The sequence below is a fragment of the Macaca nemestrina genome, chromosome 2 (genome assembly GCF_043159975.1).
Source record: "Macaca nemestrina isolate mMacNem1 chromosome 2, mMacNem.hap1, whole genome shotgun sequence".
NCBI classification, from domain to species: Eukaryota; Metazoa; Chordata; class Mammalia; order Primates; family Cercopithecidae; genus Macaca; species Macaca nemestrina.
This window is the reverse complement of record NC_092126.1, coordinates 123,431,175-123,446,255: the sequence shown is the minus strand read 5'-3', so window position 1 is coordinate 123,446,255 and position 15,081 is coordinate 123,431,175. Positions and strand designations below refer to the sequence as shown.

General features: G+C 40.1%; 1 protein-coding gene across 33 annotated transcripts in view; it reads left to right on the top strand.

Moving 5' to 3' along the window:
* The window catches only part of LOC105483059 (fragile histidine triad diadenosine triphosphatase), a 1,492,666-nt gene that overhangs the window by 1,333,722 nt on the left and 143,863 nt on the right, over positions 1-15,081 (top strand). The window lies entirely within an intron of this gene.

The following is a 15,081-nucleotide window of genomic DNA, read 5'->3' as shown; positions in this document are numbered from 1 at the left end:
TTCCAGCCTGGGTGACAGAGTGGGACTCCATCTAAAAAAAACTAATTAAAAAGTAGGGCTGGGCGCAGTGGCTCATGCATGTAATCCCAGCACTTTGGGAGGCCGAGGTGGGCAGATCATGAGATCAGGAGTTCCAGACCAGCATGGCCAGCATGGTGAAGCCTTGTCTCTACTAAAAATACAAAAAATTAGCTGGGTCTGGTGGTGCACGCCTGTAGTCCCAGCTACTCAGGAGGCTGAGGCAGGAGAATCGCTTGAACCCGGCAGGTGGCGTTTGCACTGAGCTGAGATCGCACCACTGCACTCCAGCCTGGGCGACACAGCAAGACTCTCTCTCAAAAAAATAAAAATAAATATAAATAAATAAAAATAAAATAGCCAGTTGTGCTGATGTGATACTCTACAGTCTTATATTCCCATGCTTTTTGTCTTGTCTCCAGTTTCTTCTCAATCACCAAGTCAACTCTTGCTGTGTCTGAGGTTCATTTGAGTGCCATATATAACAATTATTAATTTCACAGTCACCAGTTTGACTATTAAAAATGGCAGGGATTCTGTGGTCCTTGGCTGTTGTTTCCTTGGCCTCTGGTGTCCAAGTAATCCACTTTGCCTGGTCCTTGTGTGCATCTTTGGTCCATTCTGATACCCATAAAGAATGCAGTCATCCTTTGCAGGATGGTGACCTTTGGCCTCCTACATCCCTGGAGGTGTCCATGGTCCTGACATAGTCTCTTGTCACAAGCACATGAAGGACACTTTGGCCTTTGCCAGCCTGTCAGAGTTCTTCTCATGGGCTCAAAAAAAAAAAAAAAAAAAAAAAAAAAAAAAAAAGAAAAAGAAAGAAAAGAAAAGAAAAGCTTGTCTATCCCTACATAATTTCCTAAGACCTGCAGGAAATTAGGTGCCTATAGCAGACATTCATGTTGCTGCTATAGTCCTTCATTATTCTCTTTGCAAAGCAGAATGCACATTCAGTCTACTCTTAGAGTCTCAAATTCAAAGGGATGGCTTGCAGTGAGTCTCCTGTGGAAGACCAAATAATAGCCTCCCAAATGGTGCCTATGTACCAATCTTTCAGAACCTGTAAATATGTTAGATGGTAAAAGAGAATTAAGGTAGAAGATTGAATTAGAGGCTAGTCAGCCAACTTTAGGATAGGGAGATGACCTTGGATTATCCAAGTGGACTCAATATAATCACAAAGGTGAAAGAGGGAGGCAAAATAATTAGTGTCAGAGTGATGCAATATGAGAAAGATTCAACTTGCCATCACTGGCCTTAAAGATGAAATTGAGCCATAAGCCAGGGTATTCAGGCAGCCTCTAGAAGCTGGAAAAGGCAAAAGAACAGAGTTTCCCCTAGAGCCTCCAAAAAGGAATGCAGACTGGCCAACACTTGAATTTTAGTCCATTAGACCCATTTTGGACATCTGACCTCCAGTGCTGTAAGATAATACACTTGTGTTGTTTTAAGCCAATGAGTTTGTGGAAATTTGTTATAGCAGCAAATAGAAAACTAATATATTACCCAACCTCAGGATTCAGCCAGGGGGTTGGGGGAAAGGCAAGGGTAGAACACACCCTGCCCCAGTGCACACATGCACACACATGCATGCATTTTCCCACTCGTGTACACATGCACTCTTTCTTGCTTTATCTATCTTAACTCTGTTCATTATCCAGCTTGAAACTCTATTTTAAAGTCTAGGGGTGGGCAGTTAGAACTCTTCTGTGTCCTTATCCCTGCATGAGTCATTTTTCTCTTACACTGGGGCAGTGCCTTTTGAATTAGAAGCTAAGCTGGTGAGTGAAGGAGACTACTGCTAAATGATAGATGCACTTCCCTTTAGCCAAGAGACAGTCAGGAAGGAAATGGCACACCAGTGATTACTTTGAAATATTAGCCTGCCACACATGGGTAAGAAATTAGTGACAGGAACTATGCTACAAAGTTGAAACCACTAAGTAACATGGGGTGGTGGTCTCTGATAAAGGGCCATGGAAGTGTGGGGAAGGAAGTGACCACCTGATATGGGGCCATCAGAAAGGCTTCCTATCGAGGCTCAACTCCTGTCCCTATGACTAATGAGACTATGGGCAATTCCCTCTGCCTGAGGCTCAGTTTCCCTTCAAACTGAGAGGTATTCATCTTGGTCACCTGTGAGCCTGCTTTTAGCTCTGATACTTTGTGATTCTATGACACTAAATAGTTCAACTGAGAAAGAATCACTTGCCCTGAGAACTCCTTTCCTTTGATTTCCACGTGGAGGTCACATTAGCATAGCAGAAAGGATATTGACACTGCCGCTGACTTTTCAAATTCACTGAGAATAGGAGATAAAATGAAAACACACCAGATGGAATGTGAGCTCCCTACTATTTCAAAACTTAGACATTTCCACTAAATGTTGGCACAAACTTAAATATCATCTTGAATGCTATTTACAGTTTTCAAAGTGACAACAATAGCATCTTTCAAAAGAAGGAAAGACTATGTGAAGAGAGATCCTAATATCTTTGGAAATTTTTTATGGATGGAAATTTTAAGAGAATAATTAATCAGATATGAAAACAATAGGCTGGGAAAATCATGCAGGCAACTGAGATCCATCTGTAACTCCACCACTAAGTGACTAGATTTCCAAGCACCGACTCCACAGAAGCAGTATGAATTTGGCTCATTTCATGCAGATTTGCTAAATAGGTTTCAATGTTTTTAATTTTTAGGGGTCTACATGCTATGGTTCTGGATCCACTTTGGGTTACTGAAAACTTTGCTGTAAACTGGAAACTTCCTAACGAGGAAAATATTTAATATATTTATACAGATAGCTTAAAAATGCATTTAATTTTAGGATTTTTAAGGGCCACGTTAAGAAGCTCCAACTAGAAAAGAATGACCTTGAAATCTAGGAAATTACAAAGACTGATTTTTTGCAAGAACTTTTATAAACACACACACACACAATCAAAAAATTGTTTTCATGTCCTTGGGGCTCATGGTGTCCATTCAAGCTCCAGCTGTCTGCATTCAAGAGCATTGTACTGTCCAGTTATTCTCATAGAGCAAATGCCAGAGGCACTCGATGCCAGAATACACAAGGAGGAAGGGGTCTTTTGAAAAGGAAAGATCCATTAGACAGGATAGTGAGCTTCATTAGGAAGCCAATAATTGAACATGTCTGATGCCTGAATCTCTTACCTTTTTAATGAAAAGTCCAGTCCCAGAATCACACAGTACCTTCCAGAAAATGGGCCATACAGTTTTACAAAGCACTGTTATTTGCACTTCTGAGGGTTGTTTTTTTTTGTAAATTGACTTAACTTCCAATGGATTATGATTATATAATATCATTAAAGTATAGAAAATGATTATCTTGAAACTTACCTATGATACATCTTTTTGAGGTGCTAAATGTCTTTAAGCTGTGAACGTTGAAATTTTTGTTCTTTCTGTCACAGGAGGAAGTTACATATTCGGGTTTTCTATTCTTTAATAGGCTTTTCTGGATTATTTTTTAAGTGCAAGATGATTCAGACTGTGGCTTTATACTATCTAGGAGACAGTTTAAAATTTAAAAATTTTTAAGACTCATAGAGTCTATTGACTGCACAGTGGTTGAAACAAAACCTTTTTTTTAAAATCTGAGTTTATTGTTACCATCATTTGTTCATATTTAATTAAATTTTATATGCCTCATCCCTCCTGCACACACCTATAAAAGGTTTACTACTTGAGAGGCACTAGGTTAGGTTTATACAGACGTAGAAATTCAAGAGATGAGTTGCTCAGACTTAATTTATCTGATAATAGAGTGCATGCCCTTCTCCCATTAAATGTTCCCCTATTTTGACCCCTGGCCTTATTGGTATCGCCCCCATTCTGAAAAATCCAGGATAGAAACCTTGGGTCATCTCCAGTTTATTCTTGAAGTTCATCCTCTGTATACTATCGTTCTCTAGGTTCTATCAATTTTTTTCCCCACCAAACCCCTGTCATAATTATTGCTATTCTTGGCTGGGCTGAAGTCCTGGGATTGTACTCCCCAGGGTTTTCTGGGGCTTCACTGAGGTTTCCAAATTGATAGCAACAGGAGGCAGGCAAATGCCTAGGCAGATAGGGGTGGGTCCCCAGTGAAACCCCACCTCAAGTGGAAGAGAGTTTAAAGCCTGAAAGCCAAGCTACAAGTTAAATCCTCAGACTGGATTGAGAATTTCCCTTTCTGTTTGATACACTCTCCTCTGATTGGTCCCCACCCTTCACCTGTTTTACATATACCTGCACTTTCCTGATTGGTTTTCTACACTGTTGTGCCCACCTTTGAGTGGTGTCTTTGCTTTAAACTTTTTTTGCAGACTCACAAACCAATCAGCAGGCACTTCCCATTCTAAGTCCAGAAAAGGTCCCAGACCCAGCCACACAGGGGAACTCTCTCACCTTCAGGTAGGGGGACTGACCCCACATCCTCTCTTCGCTAAAAAGTGTTTTCATCACTCAATAAAATTCTTCTCTGCCCTCCTCACCCTTCAATGTCCAGTGTATCCTCATTCTTCTTGGGCATGGTACAAGAGCTCTGGGAACCACCAAATGTGGGTACAAGGTATAACACAAGAAGGTGGGGCACACCAGCATGGCCAAGCAAGGCCCAGGATGGGCATCGCTGGCCAAGGGTTCCCAGCTTGCAAAGTGACCAAGAAGAAAAATCCTACATCAAAATCATGACTTCAGTCTACTTGTCTCCGGATTGTGGGGAAAATTGAAGAGAAATCCCATAATTTTGTCAACTCAAATACTTTCTCCAATCTGTTTCTGACAGTTGAGGTGGAAGATTTTGATGCAACTTCAAATTGCATCAAAATCATCTATTTGCTTTTTCACCTTCCCTCGTTCCTTCTTGCTTTCCTTTTTTTTTTTTTTTTTTTTTTTTGGTTTCCTCTTTTGAATTTTATGGCACAAATTTGTGCTTAATTCCTTATTTAGAGCTCACTGGTAAATTCCCCCCCCCCTTTTTAACCATGATTTTATGGTTATTATTGTTTCTTTTGTTAGTTGTTGATGAAGGTGGGAGGGAGATTTTTTTCTTCCATGCTCTGTCACCTTTATCATAAAGAAATAGCTACTTTAGAACAACTGGCTTTGGGGGGAAAAAAAAGAAGTAGCCACTATTTTGTGCTATTTCTTTCCGGTTTCCATTCTTATTATCTTTCTTCAGGCCCTAACTAACTCATACTTCCTGGGTTCTGATTTCAGCCAGTCCCTTTTGTACCACATAAACTGATAGGATAGCTTTCCTTAAATTCAGTTCCTGACATTCCAAAGCTGGACGAAGTCCAAACGTCTTGACCTATGCTTCCAAGACCCTTGGAAATCTAACTTTGCCTTCTCTTCAACTTATCCCTTGCATTCATGAGCCATTTGCTTAATCGAATTGCCTCCTTATGGCTCCCACAGGGAACCAAATTATTCCCACCTTTGCACTTTCAGATTGCTGCCTTTGGTGATTTCTCCTTTGCCTCCTCCTTTATTCTGTTTAAACTTCTCAAGGGCTTTTCTAACTACTCCAGGCTACAATAATCCTCCTCTTTTAGACCTCACCACACATATGTTTGAGTATTTTAATTCTCAGAATAACAGGGGTGAAAGTCTCTAGAATAACCGACTGCATTTTTAAAATGCAGGTGAGTGAATGACAACAGTAGTGACCATTTTTTTATTTTGTCCTTTGTCTCAGGCATTAAGCTAAGAACTTTCCATATAGTAACAGCTTTCTTTAGATACAATTAAAATACCGTACAGTTCACCCATTTAAAATGTACAATTCATTGGTTTCAAGTATATTCAAAGAGTTGTATAACTGTCACTACAATCTAATTCCAGAATATTTTCATCACCACCTAAAGAAACCCTGTTCCCATTAGCTGTCACTCCTCATTCCTCCCCTTCCACAGCCCTGGAAACTAATAATCTACTTTCTGTCTCTATGTATTTGCCTGTTGTGAACATTTCATATAAATGGCATCATACATTATGTGGTGGTGTGTGCCACTGTCTTTTCCATTTAACATAAAGTTTTCAAGGGTCATCCATCTTTTGGCATGTATCAGCACTTCATTTCTTTTTTTACAGCTTGATTAAGATATGATTAACAAAATTTATTTTTTTGTGATGATTTAATATATGTATACATTGTGATATGATTACCACAATCAAGCTAATTAACATATCCTTTACCTCACGTAGTTACCTTTTGTGTGTGTGCATGGTGAGAGCAGTAAAGATCTCTCTTAGCAAATATCAAGTATATAATATACTATCATTAGCCTTAGTCACCATGCCATACATCAGAGTGCCAGCCCTTACTTATCTTATAACTGAAAGTTTGTACCCTTGACCAAATTATTCCCATTTCCCCCATGCCTGGCCCTTGGTAACTACTGTTCCATGCTCTGTTTCTCACAGTTGGAATATTTTAGATTACACCTCTAAGTAAAATCATGCAATAATTTTCTTTCTGTGTCTGGCTTATTCCACTTGGCATGTCTTCTAGGTTTGTCATGTTTTTGTGAATGGGAGGATTTTCTCTCCTTTTTTAAGAGTCAATCATATTCCATTATTGGTATATACATCGCATGTCTGTGTTTATCTGTCAGTGGATATCTAGGTTGATTCCACATCTTGGTGGTTTTGAATAATGCTATGATGAACATGGCAGTGGAGATATCTCTTCTGGATGGGTGATTTCAGTTCCTTTGGCTCTATACCCAGGAGTGGGATTACTAGATCATATGGTATTCTATTTTTAATTTCTGAGGAACCTCTCTACTCTTTTCCGTAATGGCTTACAAGTTTACATTTCTACCAAGAAGGGTTCCCTTTTCTACACACCCTCAGCAATACTTGCTATCTTTTGACTTTTTGATAATGGCCATCCTAACACATGTGAGATGATACCTCACTGTGGTTTTTATTTCCATTTCCCTGAAGATTAGTGATATTTCACTTTTTTTTATAAACCTGTTGGCCATTTGTATGTCCCCTTTGAAAAAAATATCTCTGCAGGTTCCTTGCTCATTTTTTAATTGGGTTATTTTACAGGGGAGGAGGGTACTATTGAGTTGAATGGGTTTCTTACATATTTTGGAATTTAACCCCTTATCTGATATATGGTTTCCAAATATGCTCTCCCATTTTGTAAACTGTCTCTTCACTATGTTATTGCTTTCTTTACTTTTCACAAACTTCTTTTTATTGCTAAGTAATATTCTATTGTATGGCTAGACCATATTTTGTTTATCTGTTCATCATTTGATAGACAGTTGAGTTGTTTCTACTTTTTGCTTCTCGTGAATAATCCTTCTGTGAATGCTGCTATTAATATACAAGTGTTTGTGTGCATATATGTTTTCATTTCTCTTGAGTATATAACTAGGAGTAGAATTTCTGGTTGATAAGATAACTCTATGTTTAATTTTTGAAGGTACTTCCAGACTATTTTCAAAGCAGCGGTACCATTTTACATTCTTACCAATAGTGTAAGAAGATTCTAGTTTCTTCTACCTTCACCAGTACTTGTTATTTTGTAACTTTTTATTGTAGTCATCCCAATAAGCATGAAGTGGTATCTCATTGTGCTTTTGATTGGGTGAGGCATCCCTGATAGCTAATGTTGAGCATCTTTCCACATGCCCCTTGGTCATTTGTATAGCTTCTTTGGAGGAATGTCTATTCAGATTCTGTGCCCATATAAGTTGAAATTTTTGTGTTTTTATTATTGAGTTGGAAGAGGAATTTTCCATATTTAACTCATGTTATCCTTACAATGCCTCTCCGAGATTGGCATACTTACGTTTGTCTTGCAGGTGAAGCAATTCAAGTTCAAATCATTCATTCATTTGCCCAAGGTTCCACAGGTAGGAAAGATCAACTAAAGCTGAAACTTTAAAACCCAGAATCTTTCCAAATATATTTTCCACTCTGATATTCTTCACTATTTCGCTCAGAAAGTCAAACAGTGATGAGTAAACATGACACTAAGACATGTTAGAATATTAAAGTTCAGACAACAGTTTAGAAATGAGCAGACTTAATCCTGTGAAGGAAAACAGGATTAAATGAGAACAGAAACAGAAGCATAAAAACAATGGGAGGTTATGTTAACAGACAAAACAGTAAGAAAACTTTTGCTTCTCTGCATCCTGTTGGTCATACACTTGGAAGAAATGTAACCAACCCCAAGGTTATCATATCAAAGGACTGCATAGACTTTAAACAATGTGGCCTGGCCAGGCACAGTGGCTCACGCCTGTAATCCTAGAACTTTGGGAGGCCGAGGCGGGTGGATCCAATGAAGTCAAGGGTTCGAGACCAGCTTGTCCAACATGGTGAAACCCTGTCTCTACCAAAAATACAAAAATTAGCCAAGCATGGTAATGGGCACCTGTAATCACAGCTAATCAGGAGGCTGAGGTAGGAGAATCTCTTGAACCTGGGAGGCGGAGCTTGCTGTGAGCCGAGATCGCACCACTGCACTCCAGCCTGGGCGAGAGAGTAAAACTCTGTCTCAAAAAAAAAAAAATGTGGCCTACAACAGGAGCCACCCTGTCTTGGGATGTACACATGGTAATGAGACATGGGGGATTCAAGTGCAAGTAGATAGCTCAGTGTGAAGTGGCACCAGGGTTGGCATCTAGAGGAGTCAAAGCAGGCACAAGGCAAGGAGAAGTATTTAGTTTTATCTGTATCAATTTAAGGATCTTCATTTGGCAACTTCTTGGATATTGTAGCCCTGTCATCTGTGGACTTTGATTTAGTCACAGGAGCCAGTACATCACATGGTTGAAGGCCATGTAGCCTCACCTGTTCTGTGGACAGGCCTGCATAGATAGCTGCTGGGAGGAACCATTCATGGAAAAAAAAGGCTCACTCTCCTCATGTCCTGTGGGGTGAGTCTGGGGCTGGAGCCACCAAGAAGGTCTGTTGCTTAAGTCATTCTTGCTGTCCACGCCTTTACCTCAGAGGATTGTGGCTGCCAGAGTGGGGAATCCAGCAGGCTGCATTATGCATTGCCCCTGGTGATTGTGCCAGATGACTGTAAAGAGCCTCTGCTCTGCCTCCATGGTGCCTAGCACAGGGGTTGTGGGCAAACGATACCTGTGGGCCCTGTTTTGTAAATAAAGTTTTACTGGAACACAGCCATGCTCATTTGTTTACCTGTGGCCTGCAAAGCCTAAAATATTTAGTATCTGGATCTTTATAGAAAACGTTTGCCAACTCCTGGCCTGGCATAGTGCTAGGCCTGCAATAGCTGATTCTTTTTTGTTTTTGTTTTTGTTTTTTGAGAAGGAGGCTTGCTGTCTCACCCAGGCTGGAGTGCAGTGGCACCATCTCAGCTCACTGCAACCTCCACCTCCCGAGTTCAAGCAGTTCTCCTGCCTCAGCCTCCTGAGTAGCTGGGACTACGGGCGTATGCTGCCACATCCAGCTATTTTTTTTTTTTTTTTTGTATTTTAGTAGAGACGGGGTTTCACCATATTGCCCAGCTGGTCTCAAACTCCTGAGCTCTGGCAATCTGCCCGCCTCAGCCTCCCAAAGTGCTAGGATTATAGGCGTGAGCCACCGTGCCCAGCCTACAATAGCTGATTCTTAAACCTTCCATTGACTTGCATCCTTTCAATATCACCTAACTGGCACGAAGCTAGGCAAGCCTCAGGGAGCCAAATTTCTATTTGTTACACAAAGACATTCTCTCCCTAGATGTGGGCTCCTGGAGGGTGGGTGCTAGCAAAAGCCACAAGGCCGTTATTTACGTGAAGAGAGTTCAGCCCTTTCCATGCCTCCCTACTCCAGATGTGTCAGCCTTTGCCCAGGCATTCTCTGCCTGCTCAGATGAGATCATTTTCCACCTGTGAAAGTGTCTAAGAAGTTCAGTGTTTCCCTGCATCATCTCATGTGCCTGCATGTGCCCCTGGAGGTAATGTCAGCTCTTATTTCTGAAGTCCATTGTGAGTGAAGGAGCAAAATGCAGAAAGGTTATGTCACTTGCCCAAGGTCCCACTTTGTCTTGTGCTCTGGGTCTAAATCCAGGCTGAGAGGAACATGGAGGGGTGAGGAGGGATGTCACCTTGTAATGAAGAGATGGCAATGAGGACTCTGATGATGGGCAGACTAGGGGAAGACCTTTCTGTTTGCTTTCAGCTTAGCCCTTAGAATCTCAGTATCCTCGTTGACAAAATGAAGCTAAGGCTATTTTCTAGGTCATGGAGGAGGATTCTATCTGGCACTGTGTATTAATTGCCTAGTATAATACCTGGCATGTCATGTTCAATAAATACTACCAGCCATGATTATTGTTGTTGCAGCTATTATTGTCACTATTGTTATTTTACTAATGTCAGTGAGAAATCAATGTCTGAACTTGAAATTTCCGTCTCTTCATTCATTGTCTGGTGTTGTAAGGTCAAATGGCTACAGGAGAAAGACAGAGACCATAAATAACAACAGTGGACTAAAAGTACAAAAAAAAAAAAAAAAAAGACTCTGTAGAGGATATTTATTATCTAAATGATGCAGCTGCTTGTTACATTCTAGTTCATTGTTGCCAAGCCCAAATATGGGACTGAAATTGCCAGATCTAATATTTGTTTCAAGAAATGTTGGAAATCTGTTTTTAACATTGGTTAGCAATTTCTACCAAATACACACACACACACACACACACACACAAACATACATGCGTACATACATATACAAATATGGTGAAATACTATCAAATCTGAAGGTCATACAGATTGACCGCCCCTTATCTGAAATGCTTGGGCCTGGAAGTGTTTCAGTTGTCAGATGTTTTTTTGGATTGGGAAATATTTGCATATACATAGCGAGATATCTTGGGAATGGGACCCGAGTCCAAACACGAAATTTGTTTATGTCTTACATGACCTTCTACAGATAGCCTGAAGGTAATTGTATATAATATTTTAAATAACTATGTCCATGAAACAAAGTTTTGATTGCATTTTTACTGTGACCCATCATAACACCACATGTGGAATTTTCCAACTGTGGCATCATGTCGGTGCTCAAAAAATTTCAGATTTTGGGCCGGACGTGGTGGCTCACGCCTGTAATCCCAGCACTTTGGAAGACAGAGGCAGGTGGATAGCAAGGTCAGGAGATCTAGACTATCCTGGCTAACACAGAGAAACTCCGTCTCTACTAAAAACTACAAAAAAAATTAGCTGGGCATGGTGGAGGGTGCCTGTAGTCCCAGCAACTCGGGAGGCTGAGGCAGGAGAATGGTGTGAACCTGGGAAGCAGAGATTGCAGTGAGCCGAGATTGTGCCACTGTACTCCAGCCCGGGTGACAGAGCGAGACCCCTTTCAAAAAAAAAAAAAAAGTTTCAGATTTTGGAGCATTTCGGATTTTCAGATTAGGGATGCTCAAGCTGTATCTGGTTTGCAACTTCTTATATAAAGGGAGTAAAACCTTCCCTTTTCTGATAAGCCATGCTTATATTTGCTCATATCTAAAGATGGCTTCATTATTTCACTTGAGCATCCAACAAGTATTTATCAAATAATTCTCATGTGCCAAGCACGGAACTGAGTATTTAGAGATGAGCCAGGCAGAGTCTGTCCCCTTGAGAGATTCTTGATCTAGTCAGAAGGACCAACATATCATAAGATAATTGTAATAGAATGTGATAAATGGTTATCATTACCATGAAACCTTCTATTTAGGGAACAGGAAGAGGAAGGGGATTCTGGAGAAAGAGAAATTTGGATTGGGTCTTGAAGGATGAGCAGGAGTTTGCAGACTATAGGGAGAGTGTCTAGAGTCGTGCTGTGCAATTTGGCAGCCTGTGACTAAATTTAAGTTAATTAACATTAAATGCTTTGCAAAATTCAGTTTCTCGATACAGAAGCAATAGACAGTGCAGAATTAGATCATTTCCATCACTGCAGAAAGTTCTTTTAGACTCAGCTGTGGTGTAAATAAGGACAAAGATACCCTGAGACTATATAAACTTTAGAACCCTGCAAGTTTTGGGGATGTGGCTGGAGTGATAAGAACTGCAGTTGGAAAGGTGGGCAGGAGGCAGAGCAAGAGGAACTGCGGGTGCTAATTCATCATGGTTCGTCACAGCCTCTAACTTTGCTTGACTCTACATGCTACCATCAACTCACCCTCCCAATCGTTGCTAACATATTTCTGGCTTCTTTCCTTGTTGCATTCAGATATATCACATGGTCCAAAAAAAGCAACATTACACTTGTGTTATGTTCCAGGTTTCGTCAGTATTGGCATACTTGTATTCTTGCCTCTGATACTGCTTGTGAATATTAAATACCTTAATTATTTTCTTTCACAGTAATAAAAATTATAAAAGGAAAACATACTTAGATTTATTTTCATACCATGCTGGTCCACACTGCTGAACCATATTTAGAAACTTACAAAATCATTGCTATGGTTATGCATTGAGAATTAGTAAAATTATTTCATTATACTTTCATTTCATTATTTAATTTTCTCTTTGCTTGTAAGAGATTAAAAAATATAGGAGGAACTTGAATTTAGTATTCATAAAAAGAACAAGGGAGAGTTATACTAACAAACTGTTAATTTAATTTCTGAGTTACACTTGGTGCTAGATGAACATTAACTACCCTCTATTATTCTGATTTTTAATCTTATGTTGAATTGATCGCAGTCAAGTAAAAGATGCAACTTGGAGTTTAATTTGAAAATTCTAGGAAACTCTTTTGTAAGTGACATTTAACACATTTTATTTTAGATGAGATCTTTTTTCTCTGAATAGTTCATGTATATGAACTATTTATTTCATCCATTTATTCCTCAGTTATCTATTCATTCAGCAGATATATAGTGACTTCTTACATTGTGCCAGGCACTGTGCTTGCTTGGGACACAGCAGAGAACAAAACAGTCAGGTTATCTGTTTTCATGAAGCTGACACTCCAGTCTGGGAGGGATGCCAGTGTACAAGAATAAATGAGCAAATAGAGCTCTCAGATTGTGCCTTATAATCCAAAGACAATAAAACTTGTCTGACTACACAGGTGAAGAGTCTGTGCAGTCAAAAAATTTCTCTCTGATGAGTTGACTTTAAACTGATTCCTGATTTACATGAAAGTGCCAGCCATGTAAGGATCTAGAGGAAGAGCATTCCCAGGCCATTGCAGAGGCTCTGAGGAGCAAAGGAATTGGACATTTGGTTAAATAGGAAGATGACCACTATGATTGTAGTACAAAGCGGTGAGCAGGTGCCAGACTTTGTAAGATGTTTTAAGCCCCCGTGAGGATGTTAACAAGTTTTGAACACAAGAGGGATATAATCTGATTAATGCCTTTAACAGGACATATGGTTATTGCTCTGTGGAGAATGGAAGTTAGAGGTCAAGAACAAAAGCAAAGTGACTCATTAGAGATGTTGATGATGGTAGCTTAGGCTTTATGGATGGAGAGAAGCAAGTGGATTCTAGAAATATGCTGGTGCTGGTAGAGGTGACATAACTTATTGTTAGGTTCTGGATGTGGCATCAGTTACTTCTCAAGGGAAGATAGGGATGCAGGAAGCGGGACAGATTTTTTGGAAGCATCTGATGTGCTAGATGCCCAAATAAGCAAAGTCATGTTCTGCTATGTCTTCTCTTTTCACCTTGCTTTCTGACTTTAATATTGAAGAAATTTCTGCTCTGCTGTGAAAAAAATGGTAACTGACCTGCATTAATACCTGCTATTATAGTGCATTCACTCCACAAAAATTAATAGAGCCCCTGCTAAGTACTGGGCACTGTGCTAGACCCTGAAGATACAATGATTCCTACTTACCTGGAGCCTCCGGTATAGTGAGGAAAACATTTAGCAATGAGTCCACACTGATCTGTGTTCCGTGCTGATCCAGGATTTCTCAATCTTGGCACTACTGACATTTTGGACCCGAAAATTTGAGTTTGGGGAGTGAGAGCATAGTGAGATGCTTTGTAGCATTCAGGCTTCTACCCACTAGATGCCAGAGACACCTCCCACCCAGTTGTGACAACCAAAAATGTCTCCAGACATTGTCAGATGTCCCCTGTGGGACAAAATTGTCACCAGTTGAGAACCCCTGCCCTAATTCCAGCCCCTGATGTCTGATGACAGTGTAGCTAAGTTCTGAAGTCTGTTCCCCTCACCTGCCAGGTTTGAAAGCGTTTCCTTGCCTGTTAGTGGTAGAGCCGAACTTTCAATATGTGAAAGCAGCTTGCAACACTTGGGATGAAACCAAGGTTTCCTTTTGATGCTTTATTCAGTTTGGTTGGAAGTAGGATTGCATGTTAGTAGCAGCCTGGGAAGTCTGGAGAAGACCAAGTGATTGTTTTAAGTCAATAATGTACCAAATTGATCTCTTGGCAATGCCCTGAAAATATGAATCACTGAAAGACTTTTTGATCTTTCATGGTCCAAACATACTGCAAAACCACCATCACAACACATCACATCTTGGAGGTAGAGTCTATCAAATTCACTGATTCAGTCATATAAAGAACTGTATAGATTTGACTTGTTCCACTCCACCACTGCTTGTAAGTTTTACACTTGAGTTGAGGAACAGATTCTGAAACACAGATAGCCTGATGGGCAAAAGACAAGCCACAACTTTACTCTGCAATGCCAATTAGCAACAATGGCAACTAGTCCTCCTGGGGATGATGCTAGTGTTTATTAAGTATAAATTATGTGCTAGACATTGTGAAAGTTGCCTTATCTATAATTTATTTAATGTTCATAATAACCTCATAAGGTCATTATTATTATTTTATCATTTTCTATGTGGTAAATTGAAGTTAAATACCTTGCTGTGCTGGTAAGGAATAGGGCTAGGATTCAAACATCCATATGTATTTAGAATCTGTGCTCATTTTGTTTGTTAGTCTTTTGAGAAAGGGTCTCACTTTGTTGCCCAGGTTGGAGTACAGTGGTATAATCACGGCTCACTGCAGCCTTGACCTCACTGGGCTGAGGTGATCCTCTTACCACAGACTCCCAAGTAGTTGGGACTACGGCGTGCACCACCA